General features: G+C 38.8%; 1 pseudogene; it reads left to right on the top strand.

Moving 5' to 3' along the window:
• Nucleotides 1–8,224: 8,224 nt before the first annotated feature.
• Nucleotides 8,225–11,140, top strand: LOC115732458 (annotated as a pseudogene).
• The last annotated feature ends 14,660 nt before the right edge of the window (nucleotides 11,141–25,800 follow it).

The following is a 25,800-nucleotide window of genomic DNA, read 5'->3' as shown; positions in this document are numbered from 1 at the left end:
CTTGTGAGTGTGATGCTTTATTCAATTGGTTGTCCGATGTGACTGTTGAGTTGAGTCAAGCATTGCATTATGTGTGGCTGAAAGTCGGTAAGTATGCATGTGGATGATTATTGCCACGTGATATGATTGCTGGATATATGTTTATATCATGGTTTTTATAATCCTCGTGTTTAGGATGTTATAGGCAAATCAGTGTTCTAATCGAGCTTAGGCTTGATTCACCGATATTTATATCTCACCCTGTTATGGGAACCATTTTCAGATCCCAAGTGATGGAGCTTTACAGATACCAAGGCGAAGTTATGAGGGTAGTCTTTTGGAGTATATGAGAAGTTAATCTTATTGACCCGATAACCTTTTAAGGTCTTAGTGAGCTACCCCGAAGTATTGGGTTGTATTTATTTCTGTAGCTCGGTATGGTTAAGACTCATCTGTTATCTTGTAGCTGTATATGTCACTTTTTGTTTAATTGTCTTGGTATGTATCTCCTGCTAGGCTATCCCTGTTTGTTTATATGTTGTCTGGGAGTAAATCGTTTCTGCATGCGTATATAGTTGAAAGGTCGATAATGCGCCCGAGACGTTATCCTTCGTGACCTTGTGGTGATTTGGTAGGGATGTCGCGGGCTCGAGAGTCAGGGCGTAACAGGCATAGCAAGGCAAATGCCTCCATATTGATTAGCGTCAGTGCAGAAGTTATTTCTCCCATGTCAATGGAATTCATGCTCTTTGAACGTGATATAAATGTTCGTGCGAACAAATTGATTCCACAATACTTTGCACGAGTACGGGTTTGTGTGAACGAAGTGATTCGACAACGATTTGCACGAAGACATGTTTGTGCGAATAAAGTGACTCCACAAATAATTTTCACAAATACATATCGAGCGAATGAATTGATTCGACACCAATTTGCACGAATACATGTTTGTGCGAATAAAGTGATTCGACAACAATCTTCATGAAGAGAGTGTGGCTACTTTACATGATCAAAGGATGTCATGGCTCAAGCAGGACATGTTACATGTGCGACCTAGACCTGTTTAGGACCAAACGGAGACGAGACTCACTCGCCAGAAAATGGTCGACAGGCGGTCCCCCACACATACGGTAAAGCTCCAAGAATCATCCTAGGACATTTGCGAGACTTGAGTTACATACTTGCAGCTAAGAGATATCTACCAATCCTTTTTAAGTCTTCGTCAAGCCTTCAGTAAAAGGTTGAATTGGTTGTGACAATATTTATGTTCGAGTCGCCAAATGGAGGAGTTATTACTCCGAAACTCTCTTTCTAGAGATTTAAACATGGAGTCGAGCTCTACCAATGTTAAAAAAAGTGAAAATCAAACTAAAGAGATTACTTGCCAACAATTTTTTTTACATATGTCATGCGAGGAAGAATTGAAACAATCTCAAGAATTCTTTTGCCATGTCTTCTGAATGAAGTGGAGCCAGTGATCCGAGTATGTAACATGCTTAGTTTTGTCACATGACTCGGTTTTCTTGCTCTTTCTTCCTGGGAAGCAACTTAACAGGTCAGATTGATTGGGACAATCTTGGCTGTCCCTTCTCCAACTTATGATCATTTCTTTTTGTTGATCATACCTTCAAATGTAAATTGATCTTGTGGACCATTTGGGGGTGGCAACGTTTGCAGTTGGTCTATGTAGGTCAAGGCCACAGGTTCTTACATGTCCGTATTCGAAAGAAAAGGAAAGGAACGATGTTGATGTATCTCTAATTGCTTGGCCGAAGCACCGTAGAAAATTATGGTAATTGGTTTAGCCAATCATTCTAACATTGTGGGAAGGCCTCGGAGACTATGACACTAAGTCTATCTATTGACAGTCTAATATCAGGACATAAAAATTTCATCTTTCTTCACTATGCTACTTTTCATCATAGGAAGATAGAGCCGGCCCTAGTTTCTCTCTCTCCTCTTCTCTCCTTTTCTCTCCTTATTTTCACACACTTTCTTCTCCAACCTCAATGGAGGGGAGGGTTTGAGCTACACCTTTCGCTCTCTTCTCTTTTTTGTAGAGCTTTTTTTATTCTTTATTTCGTTTTCTTACTTTCCTCCCGCTTGAGAGCTTCTCTCTTCCGATTTAGTTTAGATTTGGAAGCTTCTCTCTCTCATTGTCGAGGAGATTTTTATCTCGATCTAGTTTAGATTTGGAGTTTTTCGTGTGTATATTTATAGTGTTTAGCTTTCCTCGGGTTTCGTTGGTGAGCAAGTTCAATTTCGAAAGAGATCGGAGGAGCTTCGTAAGGATTTTGCTCTCATAGGTGTCAGATTTGTGCTTGTTTAACCTTTTATTCTGCTCGGTGATGGTCTTGGGGATGCCAAACCTACGTGCACACAACCAAAAGATAAAGCCATAGCAACAAATGAAGATCTCGTTGTGTACTTATTACTAAAGACACGTTTGGTGATAGACCGTCAATTTTGGTGTGAAGAAGTCATAATTTTGCTTTTTGAGCGTGTGACGACCTATAATCTTGTTCTGATGATTTCTCTTATTATTTGGAGGTTGTTTTATTTTGTAGGTATCTGGGATTTGTCTTGGTTTGCAATAGAACTAGGATGTTTTTTTCTTGTATTTCAAGAAAGTGAAGGAAACATTATTTGTACATAAATCTTAAAAAAACTTCAAATATGATATAGGAAACTCATATGCTCAACATTCTTGTTAAATATGTCTCGAGTTTAAAAATTGTTATTGGCACCACAAGACAAAATATGGGGACCACGTTTGATCATTACTCAAGATTTTGGTCTGATAGAAAAGAAAGCCATCGTCAGAGAGTAATGGTAGATCAAGAGAGGGGCTTAAATAATATATTCTATTGTGGAGCCCATGGAGTAAAAGAAAGAAGGATTTCTTTCTTTTATCTATCCCCATCAGAAGAGCCAAAGTAGACGTTCCTCAAGGGGCTTCTCATCTCAACAAAGAGGAAGAGAAAGAAGAAAAAAAGAGAAAGGGGGGAGGACAAAGAGAAAGTCTTGTTCTTTTGCCGAGATGCTCTTCCGATCGCGCGAAGAAGTCTAAAGAGAGAAGATTTGTGCTTCGTGAGTTATATTTTGTTATATCCAAGTAAGTTGTTTATTTGTGAACACTTTGGGTTTGGGTATAATCTAGGTGCGGGAAACACGAGCGTATTGAGCGATTGTAAATCCGATTCTCCGATTATAGTGGATTGTTCTTGCTGGCTCTCCCGTGGATGTAGGTACCGATATTCGGACCGAACCACGTAATTCCTGGTGTCATTTATCGTTCCTCGTTATTTCTCGTGGTTTTTCGCATTGACTTATTTGCAAGATCTGGGTTAGCTTCCGCGTTATATTACAACAATTCTTGCCGCTCAAATCGGCAAATCTAAAGCTTTAACACCCGTTTGCAAACACGCAGAGAGACACACATGCGGCAAAAGCCATATTTGTGACTGAATCCACTGAACAAAGGAAGGAACAGCCTCTGTTTATGTATAGATTGCATCCTCACATGAAGTCGAAGAACCGTTTCCTTATATGGCATCCCTAGGACCACATATTTGCAGATAAGAATAAGGGTGGTGATGCAGAATGCAGATGATTGATATCTTTGTAATGTCATGTCGCTGTAATGAGTAGCTCAGAATATGATGTTTCGTGGTCGCCCACATCAAGCCAAAAACTATTCTAAAAGAGAAACCTTCAGAAAGATAGTTGCTTTTCTCAGAAAAAGCTGTGGTCGTGGTTTAAGGGAAGAACGTTGTCGCCATGAAGCATTCCGAGAGAAGCTACGATCAAGAAGAGAATGGTAGCTTCCTTCACGGCAAACAAATTAAAATTCGATTTGACAAAACACAAATTTGAAGAAGAATTGCGGGTTTCTTCATCTAAGTGTGCCTTTCGTGACTGATCAAATCAAAACGAGAAACCTCTGATACTTGTCGCGACCTAAAAAATAAATTTTTAGGCAAATGGATTATCAGGTTAATTATTTAACTAACCTAATACGGACTCTCCCAAGCCCTACCAAATCGCAACATTAGTTAACTCAAATGATTTCAAATTCGGAGTCGCCACTAACCATTTACGGAAGGTTGATTAGAAACCTTAATAAAATAGAGGGAGAACTATTTTATTTCTGCGCACCAGAGAAAAATGGGTTCGGGGATTTGGTTACATTAACTAATTAAAGCTAATGCCCTTTCGGTACCTTAATTCCATGAGATGTCCTAAATCGACGACTCAAGCTTGATTGAATTTAGGCTCGAACGAGGTGTTTTTATGTTTTCATTTATTTAGAATGGATGCAATGTATGACATGCAAGACTAACCTATATACAAAAATTAACTAATCAATTAAAGCATGCAAGATGACATGGCATTAATCCGTATATGTCGTAAAACGCAAGGCAATCTACTCTAACTATGCATGACATGGATAACGTGGGTGGCATAAGAACGAATATGCAATCAATTAGATTCAACATGCAAGAACCGTATGCGAAAGTTCATGCTTAATTTAAAAGACATGCAATTTAAATTAAATGACCCATGCAATAAAATTAATTAGCCTAAGATGAACGAATCCAAACATGTTTTCTATATGACGTGCGAATGACTATGGCATATTAAAAAAATGATATAAAAATGTACGGCAAGCAAATATGACATAGAAAGTGAACATGCGACATGCGAATAGATATGATATGTAGATGTGCAAAATGTTATTTTTAGAACATGGAAGACAACCAATGGGATATACAAAAGTATGAATGCATGGATGATATATGCTAATTTCCAAAAATATGGATGAAGGACTAAATGGTATACGAAAATATGATGCGATCAAAAGATAAAGCAATATCTCAAACGAGCAGATTTTTATTTTTTGGAAACACAACTTAAAGATATGCAAGTGATATTTCAAAAATATGGAATGCAATATATGATACTCGAAAATATATGAAGTGAATTTGGCTAGATAAATGAAATAATGCAGAATAGATATGCATGGAACGTGAGATATGTGAAAAAAACATGTAGATATGCAATGAGAGATTTGAACCAGATTAAGAATATTCTGATTTGATTCTCTTGATTTGAATTTTCAAAATAAACTTAATGAGATAAAGTTTTTAAGAAACTTTATCTTCCTAAAGATTTAATCAGACATGGTTTATAAGAAACCATATCTCACTAATTTTTTAGGATTTTTTTAAAGTTTATTAGGAAATTTAAATCGACAAGATCTCAATCAATTGCAGAATATCAATCCAATCGAGATAATTCAAGATAGCAATCCAGGATAAGTCGAAACGAATCAAACCCCATCCTCTTGCATTTTTTTCAAAAAAGATATTCCTAAATCTAAATTCGGCTTTTTGAAGATAGCAAATCGGATCTAAACGGTGATAGATAAGATTAACTAAATTCCCATCTTTACTAAGTTGGAGGGTCGTATCCGAACGGCGACGGACAAGTTTATCCAACTTAACATAGATGTTACCTATTAGGGAATAAAATTCCCTAATTTAGATTTAGGATTTTTTATTCTGAAAACATGTCCAATGAGTCCAATTAAAATCCAATTTTCAAAATTTGTGATAAAAATTAGGGTTTTGATATGCGAAAATTGTTCTTTGAGTTTCTTCAAAAAGATTCGATTTCTTAGTCAAAGAAACCAGCAAACAAGCAGCAATTAATTCATGCCAAATCAGTAATAAAATAGTCAAAAGACTTACCTTTAAGCTTGGTGAGATTCTGCATGATTAGGGACACGTATGATGCAAAACAAAGGACAATTCCAAAAAAAAACAGCACTTTCACAGCACTTATACAGCATCTAAGGCATGTCAAACAGCGTGTTTTCTATCCCAAATCCGCAGCAAATCAACGTTGATAAATGTGAGAGAGTTACCTTGATATGTTGCGCTAAAATTCTGCACACCGTGGGCTCGTATTGCCAATTCAAACTCGACGCCACCAGTCCGCGGATGGGAGTTCGCGGGATCGACGCACGTACAACTTGGAGGTTCACACTTGTGTGAGACTTCGGACTATGAAACGCCTCGTCGCGGCCGGCTTAGGATGCTCACGAACAACGAGGGAGTTGCTCGCAAACAATGCTAGATCAGCCCTAATATCGCAACACTATCTTTTCCGAATTTGGATCTGCCGATCTTGGGACTGAAACTAATTTTTTTGGACCGAACGTCTTCTCGCTTTCGGCCACCGAACAAGAGAAGGATAATTGCAATCCACTGCAAAAGAACCTCTTGAAGATAGAAAGACGTCAGCCTCTTTCTACTGGGCACCAATGGGTTGTTCAAGAAAGCTTTTTGGCCAAAGCTTTTGCTCTATCTCCTCTCACGTGTAATCTGATTTTTCTGAATGAATTCTGGATGCCTCCCCCTGTTCACCTAGGTTTAGGGTTCTATTTATAGAGAGCTTAAGTATTCTAAACCTAGTGGAGATAGGATTGAATGTTGACCATTAGATTGGGAGTCCTAGTTAGACTTTGACTAGTTTTTAAACCCTTGGATTAAAAAAATCTGCACTTTGAGGAGTCTTCACTTGGTTTGCATTCCTTTGCTTTTGGCGCAAGTTGTGGACAGCTGCAAATTTTTATGATATGGGCTCAATGGATGGATTAATGACTAGTCCATGTTTTTCCCCCAATTTAAACGTGAGTGGGTTAAATTTGAAGCCCAAGGGCAGCTCCCTTCACCTAATTAATTTTTTTTAGCACGCCTTTTATGTGGATTGAACTGGCCGAACACTACATCCAACCATGGACTCATCCACAACTTTTGTGCTTATGAATTTTGGCACATATATCCTTGAATTGTCAACAAGTTTCTTGTCCCTTTGAATTCAAACCACCTAAGCTCAGTCTTGCACTAATAAATGCTAATGCAATGCACAAAAATATAACATGTCACGCATGAAAATTATTTTTGGCGAGAACTAACGTTAATTCTCAATTTTATGAAATATGACTGATTTAAAGAAAATTAAAATTTAGGTGTCAACAATACTTCCAATCTTTGAAATTCTGATTGAAGAAAGAGAAGATCACCTCTCTTTGGAGGAATTTTGGGGGCATAGCAAGGCTGATGCCTCCACATTGAGCTTAAAGTACTGGCAAGCTCGAAATCAGTTGGGATTACCGTGTCGCGAAGACCGACTCCTAATTTATGATACATGTAGGCTTGACGAAGACCGAAAAAGGATTGGTAGATATCACTTAACTGCAAGTTTATAGCTCAAGTCTCGCAATTGTCCTAGGATGATTCTTGGAGCTTTACCGTGGGTTTGTGGGGAACCGCCTGTCGGCCATTTTCTCGCGAGTGAGTCTGGTCAAGCCTACACTGAAGGTTGAATTGGTTGTGACAATATATTTTCTATTGCACGGAACCAAGTGATTAAACAATAAATAGACAGAACAAGAAAATAAATCGGACACCGAATGTACGTGGTTCGGTCGTAGAGACCTATGTCTACGGAGAGAGCAGTAACAAATTTCACTATAGATCAAGTAATACATGAAAATTACAGACCACACTCGAATCACTCAAATACTCTCGGTGTTTCCCAAGCCCTAATTACATCAAATAACCCACAAGTGTTTAGCTCTCAATTCCTAATGAAATAATCTCTCAATCTCACAAAAGAATTAAGACAAACCTTAAACTCACAAGATTTAATCGTCGAACACTGATTTTTCTGGATGTAATTCTGCGGACAAAACCAACAAAAATAAACCCTCTCAAGCACTCGACGACGAGACGGCGCTTCGAGACTTTATTATAGCCAAGTTCACGAATAATATATATACCTCCAAAAAAAGGACTGTTCGTTGGCCGACTCAACATGGATTAGGATTATTAAATCCATGTACACAGTCAATGTCCAAATCTTGGACTTTCTCCTCTCTTGCACGCAACCTTTTTCAACAACCAAGAAAGCAAATCTTATATTCTTTTTTCTTCTTTATTTCTTTCATTGTCGTTATCTTCAAGGAGTCCATTGTGAACAAAATATCCATATGATTCGGTCAAAGTCAAAGATTGCACTTTCCCCTTTTCTCTTTCTTTCACGTGAACAGATATCCACTAGCCAACACATGGGCCGATTTTTTTTTTTTTTTGTTCTTTCACGTGCTAGAGCATCTACACAATACATCATCGGATTTCACTCGAATTCAAATTCGAGACATAATTTCAACATTTTCGGTCTTCGTCAAGGCTCAGGTTGAAACGGTTGTGACAATATATACACACACATACCCCCAAATGGAGGAGTGAGGACTCCGAAACTCTCTTTTTAGAGATCCAAACATGGAGTCCGAGCTTTACGAAGCCGCCGTGAAAGGAAACGCGCCTTCGTTGCTTGATTAGCTAGGAAAAGATAAGCTACTTCTTGATCGAATCATGACTGGGAATCACACCGAGACTCCTCTGCACATCGCAGCCATGCTCGGACACTTGGAATTCGTGGAAGAGGTCCTAGCTCGGAAGGCCGAGCTGGCAAAAGAGCAAGATTCTCAGGGATTGACGCCTCTTCATCTCGCAGCAGCAAAAGGTTACCTTAAAATAGTGGCGAGCTTGTTAAGAGTGGGCCCCGAAATATGTTTCGTTCGTGACAAATACGAGAGAAACCCTCTTCATGTGGCAGCCATGAAAGGCCATGTTGATGTGCTGGAGCTCTTGGTTCGAACGAGACCTGATGCAGCCCGTAATGTGGTCGAAAATGGCCAAACGATCCTGCATTTATGCGTGAAGCATAACAGACTGGAAACTTTGAAGCTTTTGATAGATATCTTGGGCGATGATCGGTTCATCAACTCGATGGATGAATATGGCGACACGATTTTGCATTTGGCTGCTGCAGATAGACAAACTAAGGTATGTTCATACAACCAAGCCTCCCTTTAGTGATCTCATCCACAAAAAAATGCTGTTTGGAAAATGACAATAAATAATTCATAAACTTCGGCTAATAAGCCATGCCATTTTTTTAGTTTTTCTATTGAATAGATATGGCCCTTAAACTATTCATCAATGTGTGATTAAACCCCTAGCTTTCAACTTTCTGGAACAAAGTCAAATAGGTCCTTTGGTACTATTCACAAGTTATTACAATTGCTAGTATATCTTTTCATTTCAACCAATTTCATAAATAAAAAATACTTTATCTTTTTACTGTCTTTTACCATTTTGATTTTTACAAATAGCACTATAGTTCCCTTCAATTGTATTTTAATTCGTGATCTCTATAATAGTAGAAACGTTAGAGTTATATCAAGAGATTTCTCATATTTATATTAATCTAAATCTTATTACTATTTTTTTAGATTGATTAAAATTCAAGTTTTTGTGTTTCGTGTTTTCTTATTTAAATTTAGTTAAATTTGTAATTAGAAAGTTAACATCGCAGGAATATTGACCCGATACAGCTATAAATGATGTTCTACTTTTGCTACTATAGAGATTATAAGTTAAAATAGGTTCAAGTAAAATTATCATGATATTTACAAAGGCCAAAAAGGTTAAAAAAAAGTAATAAATAGATAGTCATATATTTTTTTTTGTTGATTTATGAAATGTATTGAAATGATTCTTTTTTTTTTCTCTAAAATCCAAGCAATAGTGTAATTAAGAAAATTTTGAATTTTTTTAATGGAAAACTGGGAGACTAAATCAAACAAATAAAATGTTATGAGACTAAATTTAACATTTAGGAGCACTTCAAGGACCATGTTGAATGTTTTAAAAGTTCAAGGACGACATTCCGCGTTGAGCCAAAGTTAGGGAACTATTTGCGTTATTCTCCTTTTTGGGATGTTTGAGTGTCCTCGAAATTTTCAGAAGCTAAAAGGCATCTATTTATAAATCATGACTGGTTATGATAATTGGAAAAATAAGTTAGTGGTCGAGATAAACTACGACTGTGCACCTCCAGCTATTTTCATGCTAATTTATATAGATTAGAAGAGATAGCAGAAAAGATCCAACAAGGGATGGCGTTTCCTTGTGAAGGCGTCAAATAATAGTCACAAACACTACAGGACTGGAAAAACACTGGTACCAAAGTTTATCCTGAAATGTATATTACAGGAGCCTGTCTAGTTCAAACCTGACTCCAATTGCTACATTCCGTTGTTACTCCTCTGCAGACTATAGGCTTCCTGATTAATAAAGGAGCAAACCCGAACATTACGAACTCAAGAGGTTTCACAGCACTCGACTTACTAGCACAAGGTCAAAATGCGGAAAGAGCATCAGAGATTGAGGTTTCTGTTCCTCAAACTTGGAAGAATCACGAGCCACCCGGACGACCGAGCTGCGCCAATCCCACGGTCACCGCCTTCCATCCACCTTCAGGGGTGGAGGAGAAAGACGAAAGGGGCAGGAGAAAGTGGCACGACAGAATGCATCAGACGCTATTGGTGGTAGCCACATTGCTGGCTACCTTGTCATACCAAGCCGCTATCACTCCACCTGGCGGACTTTGGCAGGACAACGACAATGGTCCAACACCACATAATGCGGGCGAGTCCATATTGGCAGATGACCTCTCGGCCGGATACAAGAACTTCATAACATGGAACACGATGAGCTTCGTCGCAGCGCTTAGCATCATTTTGCTTCTCATAAGCGGTCTTTCTTCAAAGTGGCCACGTTTCACCACGTGGATTGCGATGCTGACCATGTGGGTTGCCGTTAGCTTCGCGGCGGTGACTTATTTCAGCTCCATATTTTTGACCACATTGTGGAAACTGGAGTCTCTGTATCAACCACTTTTCTATACGGTGATAGCATGGCTTGGATTGATCGGTCTTGTTATCTTGTGCCACCTTGTTCGCTTAATCGCGAAGTTGGTACACAAAGTCCGGAAATCCTCGCCAAAACGGAAGCCAGATGATCTTATGGCTTAGTGGCTGTATATCGTTGCAACTGCTAATGTGTTTGTCCCACAAGGAAGTGCCCTGAGCCCCAAGGCCGGGCAAGACGAGCTGCTGTGCGCTATGTGCTGTTCAGGTTGCTGATTAGACAAAGTTAGCTACTATATATTTAAGTAATGCATTTGCGTGAATGTGTGTACGTGCTAGTGAAAGCCACAAGTGTTTTTATGCGTGTTGAATCTCTGTAAGAAGATGGAGTTCAAATGCAACATGAATCCATGTTTTGCTTGATTTGATTTGTGGCAGTCACTTCTAATTAAGCAAAAAGGGGAAATTCAAATAAAGTCCAAAGTGAATACCTTTCCTCAAAAGAAGTTTAAAGTAGACTTTATTTCAAACAAAGACTTGAAGTTGCCACTTACTCTTAAATAAGCACCTAAGCTCGTGAGCCGGTCAGCACATGCTTTTACCGAAAGCATGGGAGGGGCACTTTTCGTGAAGAGAGAATTTTCTTCTTTATTTTTATTTCTCTTCTTCCCTGTACATCTTCTTCGTTTAGGCTTAAAGTTTAGAGGTCATTCAGTCCCAAATCTACAACAAAACAACCATTAACTGGACAATCCCAGCCCGAGTGACTCTTGTGGATTGTTCGAGTCGGTGCGGTCATTTGCCCATTGCACGGACTGCTTGGGGCCTTGCTGCAGGTGGAGGCGCTAGTTGGTGGCTGTTGCAGAGATGGTCGACCCACCGCAGCTCTTGCTGGATGCGGTCGAGGAGGAAAAATATGCGAAAGTTGGGGTAGCCAATACACGCTGGGCGTGAAGGTTGTAGGTATAAGCTACAATTAATACCCTTGATGCAATGACCCTAGATAATCACATTTATATATACGAATCACACATTCATAAGATAGATGAATTAACGCAATCACACATTCATAAGATAGATGAATTAACGCAATCACACATTCATAAGATAGATGAATTAACGCATATTGTTTCTGATCCATCGTTCTTGATGCGGAATTGCGATAATCCGATGCTCAAGAGCTTCTCCTTTATGAACCCCCTTTATCACTGGCTTTAATGAGACGGCCCCTCACGTATCACTCCCGACAACCCTTTATGTGATGTTATGTGGACATTAGGGTTTAGAGGAGGGATTAGAGCTCTATTTATAGAGATTGAAACCTATCTTCTCATTACAGATAAGATTTATCTTGGCCCATACTATCCAACCCCATATCCAACTAGAATTAGGAAATCTTTTATCTTTCTTTATTAGATCAATTAATATTTACAATAATAATTAATAAAGCCCACATTGAATATCAAAATATATTTTAACATTCTCTCACTTGGGCTAGATTAATTGAAATTGTACCGTATATGTGTATCTTTATATTGCTCTAGAGATAATTCCCAATAGCCAATCCGATCTCATAAAGTCTTAAGCATCGAATCATAGTACTAACTGCATCAAAAGACAGAGCCATCCATGGTTACAAATGCTTTTAACTTTACTGATATGTATTTGATATGGTGGTATGACAAATGGATAACATCTCAAAAATAGAAACACATTATATGTTATCCTCTTTGTTAGTAACAATTCTCTTACTTTATGTGTCATGAGATATGTCACAAGAGAACATCCTTATGGTTCCAACGAACTCATATATATCTTACATTTATAGTTAACTATACTTTATGTGTAACAAGACATATGTACATGGGCAAAAATAAATACCCCAGTCATTACTCAATGTTTACACAATACCTTTAGATTTTTAATAGATATGCATTCAATAACATATACATAAACACTTAATTGAATGTAAAAGAGTCAATACATATCAAAATCGTTACTAAAAGTAACATAATACAAATGTAAACTTTATTAGAGCAAAACCTAGAAACTCCCACTAAACAATGGCATCCCACGATATTTCTAAGCCCATGCTAATAGCATGTTGTTCAAATATACAAGGGCGTAGACCTTTAGCCGATGGATTGGCAATCATAGCATCTATAGTAATATACTCTACTACAACATCACCATTCTGTACCGATTCCTTTATGGTAAAAAACTTAACCTCCATATGCCATATGCTTAGGGCCTGTTTGGTTCAAGATTGCAAATGAGCATTGGGGCCCTAAAGTCCCTTGGCCAAATGCAAATGGTGTTTGGTTCATTTTTGACTCACTTTGGGAAGATGCAATTGCATCTCAAATGCTCTCCAAAGTCCCTTAGCCCAAAGTACCTCTGGAGGTACTTTGGGCTAAGGAACTTTGGCGAAATGCAACTAATTTTTTTATTATTTTAATTTTTTCACCTTTGCTTGCCACCGCCGCTGCCGCCTTTCGCCGGTCCCCGGTTGCGGCCGCCGCGGTCCCGGTCGCCGCCGGTCGCCGCCGCCGCCGGGCCCCGGTCGCCGCCGGTCGCCGCCGCCGCCGCCGCCGCCGGTCGCCGCCGCCGCCCGGTCGCCGTCGCCGCCGCCGCCGGTCGCGCCGCCGCCGCCGCCGCGCCCACCGCCGCCGCCGCCCGGTCGCCGCCGCCCGCCCGCCGTCGCGGTCGCCGCCGCCGTCGCCACCCTTTTTTTTTTTCAAAAAAAAAAAATATTTTACAAAGTTCATTTTTCACCAAACAACATTTTCGCCAAAGTTGCTTTTTAAATTTGTTTTTAAAATACATTTTACCAAACACTACTTGCATTTTGAAAAAGGCCTTTAGCCCAAAGGTATTTGCATTTTCTCAAAGTCCCTTGGCCAAATGCTGAACCAAACGGGGCCTTAGACCCTTGAGATCTCTGTTGTTATTAATGAACAATACTGCAGAGTTATTGCCATAATACAACCGTATGGGTCTATCAACAAAATCAAACACGGTTAACTTCCTAATGAGATTCCAGAGCCAAATAGCACGAACGGTGGCTGAAAAACATGTTATAAACTCTGCTTGCATGGTAGAGGATGGTACCATTTTCTGTTTCTCACTTTTCCATGATATTGCGCCACCTGCTAGCATAAAGATGTACCCCGTTGTCGACCTCTCGTCATCTTGACAACCAACATAATATGAATCTGAATACCCTACTAGCTGCAGGTTTTGAACATATCTATAAATCAGCATATAGTCTCTAGCCCTTTTAAGTACCTCAAAACCTTCTTGGCAGCAATCCAGTGATCATGTCCTGGATTTGATTGATATCTGCCTAGAAGTTCTGTTGCAAAAGTAATGTATGGCCTAGTACAAATCTATACATACATGATACTACCAAGTGTACCAGCATAAGGTACATTCTTCATCTGTATTTTCTCAATATCCGAGTGAATACATTGTGAAAGACTTAATTTATCGTATTTACGGACGGGAGCAATTCCTAGTTTGCTTTATTGCATATTGAATCTCTTCAAAATACGATGAATATATGCCCCATGAGATAAGCTTAATATGCGACGAGAACGATCCATATGGATCTCAATCCCAAGGACAAAAGACGCCTCACCAAGATTCTTCATATCTTTTTATCTCATGTAGTAATTTAATATCACTGCTAGCAAGCAAGATGTCATTAACATAAAGAATGATAAAAATAAATTTCCTCCCACTAGCTTGCAGCATATATACTGATCTAACTTGCTCTCAATGAATCTAAAATAAGTAACAATACTGTGAAACTTCAAGTACCACTGTCTAAAAGCTTGCTTCAAATCATAGATAGATTTTTTCAATCTACAAATCAGATTACCTGTATCATCTGTTGCAAAACCTTCGAGTTGTGTCATATAAACCTGTTCATCTAGGTCTCCATTCAGAAAAACAGTTTTAACATCTATCCGGTGAAGCTCCATGTTAAAATGAGCTACTAAAGCCATGATCACTCTAAAAGAGTCTTTAGAAGAGATTGGAGAAAAAGGTTGCCTCATAGTCTATTCCTTTTCTCCGAGTGAATCCCTTAGCTACCATTTTAGCTTTAAATTTTTCAATCTTTCTTGTGGAGTCTTTCTTGGTCTTAAACACACATTTACAACCGATGAGTTTATATCATTCAAGTAATTCAACAAGCTCCCAAACATCATTATGTTTCATAGACAACATCTCATCTTTCATCGCATCTAACCATAAATCAAATTGAGGACAAGAAATAGCTTCTATATAAGCCACCGGATCAACAACATATCCAATATCATAATCATGCTCTCCTAAATAAACTATGTAGTCCGGTGGTATAGCCGATTGTCTCTGTCTAATAGATCTCCTTAGAGGAGCATCTTCAACTTCATTCTGTTCCTAAGAGGCTTGAGGAACTTCATCAGGAACTGCTTGAGTAATAGGTTCTTGAGCCTCAACAGGTTCAATGCAGTAGGAACTTCCACAATTGTTTATATAGGTATAGAAAACGACATAGAAGTACTCACCGCATTGTTATTCCGAATAGTCTACGAGCAATCACCCTTTTCGGCTACATTAAGCTCTAGCAACTTCGTTGTTTGTGAATCCACAATTCTCGTACCTCCATTGGGATTATAAAATCAATATCTTTTTGAATGATATAGATAAGACACGAAATAACATCGAGTGGTTTTGGAGTCCAACTTGCTCAAAGTTGGATTATACAATTTTACTTATGCGGGGTATCCCCAAACCTTTAGGTGATTCGAGCTAAGTTTCCGTCTAGTCCATAACTCGAAAGGAGTAAGTGGTACAGCTTTTGTAGGAACACGATTTAGAATATAAAGCGCCGTTTTCAAAGATTCACCCTACAAAAAAAAACCAGGTAAATTAGTTCTGCTAATCATACTTCTCACCATATCCATAAATATACGATAACGCCTTTCGGCTACACCGTTCCGTTCAAGACTACTGGGCATAGTAAACCGAGCCACAATCCCAGAATCCTCTAAGTACTTGGTGAATGGCCCTTTAAGCTGTCCAGCATCACCATGTCTTCCATAATACTCACCACCGCGGTCAGATCCGACAATTTTTATGAATTTTCCCAGCTATTTCTCGACTTTAGTCTAAAAAATCTTAAAGTTATCAAGAGATTCAGATTTTTCCTTAATCATGTATAGATAACCATATCGGGAATAATCATATATAAATGTGATGAAACAAAAATTTCTACACAACGTTGCTGTGTAGGGTCCACTTATATTTGTATGGATGATCTCTAATAAATGAGAACTACATACTGCAGTTTTCTTCTTTATTTTAGTCATCTTACCTCTACAGCAGTTTACGCATGCGTCTAGGTCACTTTTGAGAGTAGGTAGAATGTTTTCCTTTCTCAGTCTTTCCACTCTTTCCTTAGAGATGTGACCAAGACGTTTATGTCATAATGCTTAAAATTGTTCCTTAGGTGGAGGTCTTTTGGAAACAACTTTTTCAACTGTATAAGTGACGTATATTTTGTTGGGAGACAAACATAAGATGTATAATTCATTGGACATAGGGCAATACCCAACTTTATTTGAATTAAAAAAAATAGAAATTGCATTATTTGAAACCTCAAAAGAGTAACCACGCATGTCCAAACTTAATACAAAAATTAAATTCCGTCTAAAGGAAGGTATATAAAATGTATTCCTTAACATCAAATTAAAACCAGAATATAAAATTAAAATAACATCTCCCACGAACTCGACGTTAGCTTTATTGTTATTTCATACGGTGAGCTTTGATTCTTCCTCATTTGGCTTCTTCCCGTTTATGAATCCCTATATGGTAGACGCAACATAATTAGTTGCACCGCTATCTAACCACCATAAACAAGATGGGGCTTCCGATAGATTAGATTCACAAATTAATATCAAAGAATCATTACTTTTAGGCTCACGCTTAGACAACCAATATTTATACTTGACGCAGTCTTTCGTTAAGTGTCATCCCTTCTTATAGAAGAAATAGACACTAACCATACCAGAACTGTCGTCATTTTTAAAGGTCAGTTTCTTTGCACCCAAGTTGGCAGATGAACTAGCGGATGAATGAGTTCCCTTATGACTATGATTCTTGTGCCCTTTAGTTTTCTTCATACCAGAACTAGAAGCAGCATACATCGCCATATACGTTCTGCATTTCTTCAGCTTCATCTTCTCTAACACCACCCTTGCAATCAAGTCATTGATTGTCCATGTCTGATTAGTGGTATTATACTGTGTTTGGATAATACCAAATTCAGGTGGAAGAGAGCTGAGTGCAAGATGCACAATGCAAGCATCAAGGACATTAACATCAAGCGCCTTGAGTTTTGATTGCAAATCTACCATCCTTAGGACATGTCCCCTAACTCCAGCATAACTATCATATTTCAAACTGAATAACCCCGACATATGTGTCCCAACTTTAACATTAGGAGAGTCTCGATTCCTTTCCACCTAGGCCTCCATCATTTGCCTAGCAATAATGTCGATAGCAAAATTACTTCTAAGATGTTCTTGTATAGATCGCTTCATTGATAATAAACAAATCTTATTGCTCTTTTTTCAAGTAGCAAAATGTGCTTTCCGGGCATTTGTACTAGCCTCGGTGAGAGCTGTCGATTTATTCTCATTAAGAGCAAGATGAACATCTGCTAGTTCCATACCAAACAGAAAATCCTCTCTCTACTTCTTAAAATTAAAACTGGTAAGAATCTCAATAGCTATGGAGTTTCCATTCACAAAAAAGGTGACTGAAAAATAATCAATGTTTATAATTAGCATAACATGAAAATTTATCTTGAGAGTTCATACATCATCACATATACACCTTTAAGCAGAAAACATGATATGTAGTTGTATACCCTCTACATTACAGCGGCCATGAGAATTCATTTTAATCTTTGTTAATCACCACTTTTTGGTGTATGAAAATACTTGGACTAATCAAATTTTCAAGCATATGCTGTACATGCAACCCTCCATGCAACAATATGCAATTACCTCTTTTTGGAGTATTACTACGCATTAAAATAGGAGACGTCCCAATACTTTATAAACTGTTATTTATTAAACCCAACCAAGTGTGCCACTTAGGCGGTCACAACCCAAATGAATTTTTCTGAAATCGGAATATAAACTTTATATTTCACATTTGCCGTATGCATGTAATTTTAGAAATGGTCAATTCTCCGCAAAATTACACCCCTTGCTAATTTTCATCAATACAATCAACAATACATGTCAAACCATAAACATGTAATTGATAAATTATGCTACACATATCTGTATGTGGTACTTACATGTGAGATTGCACTTGTATTTTACAAAACCGTATAGAAATACATAGAAATACGCTAAAAATACCCCAAACAATACACGTATTTGGAATTCCATAGGTATTTTCCATCCATAAAAGCATCAAACATGTAAAATAAATATACCACCTGGTAAAGCATAAGTATACGAGCACACCAATACCTAAAGTACCTCGAACGCATCACACATGCACCTTTCTCTCTCTGCTCGTGGTCCCCACGCACCGACACGTGCATCGCATGTGTTTAGTTTCAGCCTGTATCGAAAACCGGTCCGACCGGTTTATCCTATCCAACCGCTCCCCTTGATCGAACCGGCGAACTAGGTCATGCTTAACCAATCTGACCGGTCAACGACCGATTCGATCGGAAAGCCCAAGTCAATAGTCAATCGGTTCGGGTAGAGAGTCATAGGTCGGGTCGGATCGGGTCACTCGAGCTTAAGTGACGTCAAGTGACGTCGGCCTACATGTATCGTGCACATGCGGGCCCAAGTCTAGCATGCGTAGGATGACTTGCGCATGCTCCATACAATCCGAACATATGAGTTTTTTTTTTTTTTTTTACAAAGTCCCATCGCAAGACGCATAAAGAATCATCGAATTATCCACCTCACCTCCCATGATCAGTAGCTATACTTGATTTAGACCATTAAGTGTTCAAAAGTGGAAGCATTATATGTAAACACGCATGAGAAAGAGAGTAAGCCTTATCTTTCCTTCATAGCAGAAGTAAAGGTCCGACTTGTGCAAACTTGTTCAAAGAAAGAAAGAAAATAGCCTGCACCACACCCAAATCTTTATGCAGAAAATGACGACAACGATGACGACGACGACAACAACAACAACAACAACAACAACAACAACAACAACAATAATAATAATAATAATAATAATAATAATAATAATAATAATAAAACATGAGTCCAGGCTCTGCACATTCTGGTGCCTTTTAATCTGGTGCCCTTTTTTTTCGGCCGCTCAAGGGGGTGCTTGTTCTTACAATAACCAAACCCTCATCAATTTAATCTTGAACGCTCGGTCTTCGTCCTCACAAGCCACACAGTACTTTACAAAAAAAAAACCCCTCAACCGCAAGAAGTAAAATAAAAGAAAATGCCACAAAGTAAAACGTTGAACGCTTTCTTTAATCTGAATAAAAAAAGTTTTGAAAACTAATCAAAATCGTGATTCGTGATGTAAAACATGTAGGCTCTGATACCACATATAAGTTGTGATTAATACCCTTGATGCAGCGACCCTAGATAATCACGTTTAGATATACGAATCACACATTCATAAGATAGAGGAATTAACGCACATTGTTTCGGATCCATCATTCTTTATGCGGATTTGCAACAATTCGATGTTCAAGGGCTTTTCCTCTATGAACCCCCTTTATCACCGGCTTCAATGATATGGCCCCTTATGTATCGCTCCCGACGACCCTTTATGTGAGGTATGTGGACATTAGGGTTTAGAGGAGGGACTTGAGCTCTATTTATAGAGATTGAAACCTATTCCCTCATTACGGATAAGGTTTATCTCGGCCATACTATCCAGCCCCATATCCAACTAGAATTAGGAAATCTTTTATCATTCTTTATTAGACCAATTAATATTTACACTAACAATTAATAAAGTCCACATTGAATATCAAAATATATTCTAACAATAGGTGCAGGCCCTGTTTCTGAATGCAAAGAGGATGCTTAGTTGAAGAAGAGCATGAATAGAGAAGAAAAGAAAAGAAAAATTTTCTCCAGAACAAAATTCCCCTACGCAATGCATTTGGAAAAATCTTGTGCCCCTCAGCCGATGTAAATTTAGCCGGTCGCCCAGCTTAGGCCTTTATTTGAAACTAAATGATCACTTTAGACCCTTATTTGAGAGGAGTGACCGCGCGTTTTGCATAAGGAAAATGCTTTCCCGATAGTTTAATAGCACTGCGCAGTTATTTCGACTATAAATCCACACACCATCACTGCATATTTTGTAAAAAGCACCCATTAAATGAAAAATGGTGGGGACAAAAATAATTACAGATCTGTCGGACTGATAGGGTAGTGGCTTCCTTTGTATAAAGCACTCATTAATTGGGAGATCGCATGTTCAGAAATAACTGATAGTACTGTCGGACAGTCATGCTCCCAGATTCCTTTAAGAAAATGAATCAACTTGAGGCCCTTAAATGGAATTTTTCCTAAATAAATATCCATGGCAGTACGTTGAATGTAGAATATGACTTATTGGATTTAAACTAAAAACATCTCGATCACGGGATCAATTTTGTGAACCGCGCTTCTTAAAGTGGCAATTTGTTGACATTACTGAAGTTTTCCAGTAGAATTGGGAGTTTTGGGATTAATTAAGAAAGATTACAACAATCAAGGTTTATTACTTATTGATAGGCTTTGTTGATTAAGAACTTGAAAGGAACGTTGGATCGTTTAAGGTAATTTGCCGTCTCCATAGGTAGTTTAATATCACTCGGGCTAAGTGATAGGAATTTCTTATTACGAACTATATTGGTAAATTACGACACGACAAAGGAAAGTATTAATTATAGGTGCAATTGAGATCACAGCGATTTCAGTCTTATGACAATTGTTGGAGGTGTAATTACTAAGGGGGTTCTAATAATAAAAGAAAATTTAATCCTATGCTTTTTAATTGTATTAATTGAGTTCTAGACGTTTGCAAGTTTTGCAAATTGAGTCAATCTGGCAGTTTTGACTAAAAATTATTGACATGGACCCCAACTGTCATACGTGGCATGGCCAATGCTGATATAGACATTTTAAATAATATTTTAATAATTTTTTGGAACTTTTATTTTTTCTTTACTTTTGTTTTCTGGATTTTGGAGTGAGAGAGATGACCTTGTCGGTATTGGGTGACGGCGTTGCAGCTCTCGTCAAATTTGCGCAAGGGCTGTGATGCCTTCGCTTGTGGTTGGCAAAGGTCACCAATCCTCATTTCAAAAGAAAAGAAAAATCAAAAATCAAAAATATAAAAAAAAAATACAAAATTATAATAATATTATTAAAAAATTATTCACATTAGCACCGACCTTGCCAAATAGGAGATCGGAATTCATGTAAACAATTTTCGGTCAAAATTTTTTAGATGGACTCAGTTGACACAATAAGATTTAAGAATGAATTGGCAAAAACATAATATGTTGAGAATTGTTTTTGATAATTGTCCGTTACTAATGCCGGGAACGATGAGTTATGATGTGTTGACTATGCATTGAACAAGCGTTGATGTCAAGATTATTTCAGTCATGCGTTCGTGAATTTCATGTGCAATCCAATTAATATACATGTTTGTGAGAATGGAGTGCTTTGACAATATTTTACATGAATAGAGTTTGGGGAAAAGTATGAAATTTTTTTTAAACTTATATAGTTCCAATTCAGTCATAAATATTTCAATTGGACTAATTTTGCCTTAAACCTTTTACATTTGTGTCATTTTAGAGCATCCGGTCAATTTTGACCGGAAATCGTTGCCATGAATGCGGAATGTCCTACGTGGCATAACTGGCATTGATGTAAAAAAATGTTATAATTTTTTAATATATATTTCACAGCTTTGGCCGTCAAGTTGAAAAAAAAGGGAAAGAAAAGAAGAAAAAGAAAATAAAAAAGGCAAATAAAAACAATAAAAAAATTCAAAAATTAAAGAAAAATAAAAAAAAATTAAAGAAAATTTCAATTCAATCCAAACAATGTCATGTGGGACGACTAATGTCCGTGTCAATAATTTTCAGACAAAATTAATGGAATGGATACAATTGGCACAAATGTAAAAGGTTTACGACTAAAATTGATCTAATTAAAAAAGTTAAGTCCGAACCGATATCAATGCTATAGGTTTAAGACTTTTTTGGTACTTTTTTCATGGATTATAGCTGCATGACATGGTCAAAGGAAGTCAAAGGTTTGATAGAGACTGTAATCACGCCTGTTGAAGTTGCCAAGTGGCTTACTTAACCTATGCCATGTCCTATCTGTTTATAGAGAAATACTTATATGACTGTGCTCAATCTAATGGAGAATAACAAATTGTTTTGGGTCAAAAAAAAAATAAAAAATAATTAGAAATTACCGTAGGGTCCATTCTTATAAGAATTTGTGGCTTACAATATGTTGTTATTCTCATATGAGTTCAAAGACCGTTATGTTAGGAAAGCCCTTGTTTATATTATGAAACTCCGAATTTTTTAGCCGTAATAAAACTCCCATAATTATCACCTTACGTGACATCCTAGGAAGGTGTGAGCGAAGGAGTGAGTATTCTGAAACTCCCATTTTAGAGAGCCAAACATAGAGTCCGAGCTCTATTAACTCGCCATGAAAGGAAATGTGCCTGCTTTGCTTGAGTTGCACGGAAAATATAAGCCGCTTCTCGACATAATCATGATCACGAATCACATTGAGACTCCTCTGCGCATCGTAGCCCTGCTCGGATACTTGGAATTCGTGGAAAAGGTCCTAGCTTAGAAGGTCCACGAGCAAGAGAGTAGGATTCTTAGAGATCCACGCTTCTTCATCTTGCAGCAGCAAAAGGGTATCTTAACACAGTCGCAAGCTTATTAAGAGTCAACCTCGAAATATGTTTCGTCCATGACAAATACAAAAGAAACCTTCTTCGTGGTCATGAAAGGGCATGTGGATGTGTTGGAACACTTGGTTCGGGCGAGACATGATGCAGCCTATAGCGTCTTCGAACATGGCCAAACGATCCTACATTTATGCGTGAAGCACAACTATTCACTCGTTTTGTGGCGAGGAAGATTTTTCATCGAAATTTGTTCTTCGATTTTTATTAAGTCGGGTTCTGTGGCTTAATTATCGAGGAAGGTTTTGGCAATGAACATTTGGGTGAATGAGATGTGTGTAACAAAGTGGATTGAATGTGGATTATGGATTGATCAACAAGATACTCGGCTTCTACACCTTACAATTACTCCTAGGAAAGCAATAGATTAACAGGAACTTAACGAAACAGGGTACAGCAAAAAGCAATGACATGCACGTAAAAAGATAAGTGTTTTTTGTTGATCAGTTGAGCGGGGGCCTCTCCTTCTTTCTTCTGCATATTTATCGTTCCTCACATTCATAACTGTTCAATCAGTTATTCCGGAGCTTTCAAATCTCGAATTTTGACGCTTCTAATAACTTCTTTCTAATCCACAATACTTCCAATTTGTCCGCCAGAATTCAAACGATCTCCTTTTCAAATTGTAACCTTTGCAATCAATTTTGATTTCCTTTGTAAACTGCCTCATGATCTACTCGTGCCCACTATTTTTGTCTTTTCCATGTAACTTCCCAACTGACCAAATTTTGGGGCACAACTGCAAAGCCCCGGGGTCGAGCAGTTTCACGGTTTGTTCAGTATGTCGCTTTTCAACTTGCCGAATTTCGGAAAGCAATTGTCCTCTTATTCGTTTGGTACGTTGTTTCCGTCTTACCGAACTTCGGGACGTCAAGTCTCTGCTATCTGTTCGGTATCTTGTGGCGGTTACTTTTTGTTGTTAACATATGCCCCTTTTAAAAGAATCAAATATATTTAATTCTTTTAAATGTTAGAAACGAATGGACGTTCGCTTTTTGCCTTAGGCGTCGTCTACTGCGTCGTTTCATACACCAGTCTTTTTCAAATTCCTCCCTATATCAGTCTTTTTCACAACCAGTTGTCCCCACAAAATCAGATCATCCAAACTTTCTCTGCAAGTTTCAAAACTCACCTTTAAGAAATTTTCTCCTTCGTCTTCTTGTTCCTTTGCTGAAACAATCTTCTCTTCTCATACTCACTCTGTTCCTATGGCTCCCAAAGTTTCCACCTTTCTCGCTTCTGAGGCCTTAGCTCGTTACTCCGAGTTCATTTCTTCCAAAGATTTCAACAAAGACCGCCATCAACTGGACCTTTTCAACTCCTCGGATGGTTCTTATATCCTTGGTCCTGCGATCTATAACCATTTCTCCATTCCTGCTAGTCTTTCCAGCTCTTTCCTGCGGTCCCAAGCTGAAGTACTTCCGCTTCATCACTCTTCTATTCTGGCCTATAATTGGCACGTTAGTACCTCCCGGTGTAAGGCTTTCTTCGATTTTGATTCTTCCTTCCACCAGTGGTATCTTCGTCTCCTGCCTTCCAGAGGCGCTTTATGGGATGACCTTCTGATCCACGATGCTTTGCGTCTTTGTTCTTTCGAGTATTACCTGAATTGGGACTTGCATTGCACTCTATCCTGTTTTTGGTTTTTTTCCACCAACTGTTTCTTTTTTCCTTTTTCTCCAATGTCGGTAACTCTCCTCGACATTTATTGTATCACAGGTCTTACCCCTCTCGGTGCGGACCCATCTTTGGTTCCTATCGGGACTTGTCCTAGGTTCCGTGCACTTTTTGACTCTGAACTAGCTTACCATGCCTTCATGAATAAATACTTTCGAAATGAAGGTGAAGTAACTGATGAGGACCATGTCGCCTTCCGGGGTTGTGTAGATTCCTTTTTTGTCATCCTATTATTCACGTGTCCAAGGATTTTCTGGATCGCATCTGCTTTAGCTTTGGGTGTCAAATTGGCTCGTGAAAAACTTACCCTCGCCCTTTTATACCAAAGCTTGTCCCATGCAGCTTGGATCCTCCAAGCTTGGGCAGCTTTCCATTTTCCATCCTAGTTTTCGGAAGTCCAAGTCATTCAGCCCCTTGCTGTCCATATACCGAATCACCCTATTTGCCAAACTCTGTGCAAAGAGCTGGCTCCTATTCCGGAGGAATTCCCTTCACCTCTTCATTTCTTTTTGTCTCAACTCTTTTTCTTTCGAACAATATCGAGTTTCATTTTTTCCTTTTATTTGTTCTGCTTTCAAAGGTCATCTTCCTAGTTTCCAAGGTGATAGAAGTGATTTTTTGTGATGCCCTGGAAATTCAATGTGGGAATTGCCCTAAGGTGCGAAATTATCACAATACCCCCGTCAATTTTTGAAAATTACGAAAATATCCCTAGGATTTATGAATGTAAAGACAGAAGAATTAATTGGCCGCAAGACCCACCTTATCTCCAACGCCCCAAAGTCAATTTTTTTTATCTTCTCTCTCTCTCTTCTTCTTCTTCACGCCTCCTCCAACCGACTCCCCTGTTTCCTCCTTCATCTTCCTTTTCTTTTCTTGCGACAACCCCCCACCGAACCACCACATCGCAGCCACCATCACCACCGCCACTACTCCGTCGTCCCACCACCACCTTAGACCACCACACTGCCGTCGACAGCCCTGCGAACCAGCTCGAGCAGCCAGGCAGCCCCGCGACCTCCCCTGCCTCTACCACCGCCGGTTCTGCTTGTTGCGAGTTGCTGCTGCTGTTATGCCTCCCAGCCGCTGCTCCAGTGGCTTCCACACGTCACCGGCTCCCTCATCCGACCTGCTCCGACCCCTTGCGCCGCTGGCCTCAGCTGTCTGCTGCCCAAGGAGCTGAGAATAGCCCTGCCTTGTTTCAGTCCCCTGTTCCGCCTACCCTGCCAGCTGCGGTGTCTGTTTCTGCTTCTATTTCGTGGCTGCCCCGACCACATCAGCCTCATTCCAACCACCCACATCATCCCCCGACATCCCTCGAGTCACCACTACACCTGTTGCAGCCGTCCACCGCC

The sequence above is a fragment of the Rhodamnia argentea genome, chromosome 4 (assembly GCF_020921035.1).
Source record: "Rhodamnia argentea isolate NSW1041297 chromosome 4, ASM2092103v1, whole genome shotgun sequence".
Classification (NCBI taxonomy): Eukaryota; Viridiplantae; Streptophyta; class Magnoliopsida; order Myrtales; family Myrtaceae; genus Rhodamnia; species Rhodamnia argentea.
Note: the sequence above shows the minus strand (reverse complement) of the source record. Positions and strands in the feature narration are given on the sequence as shown.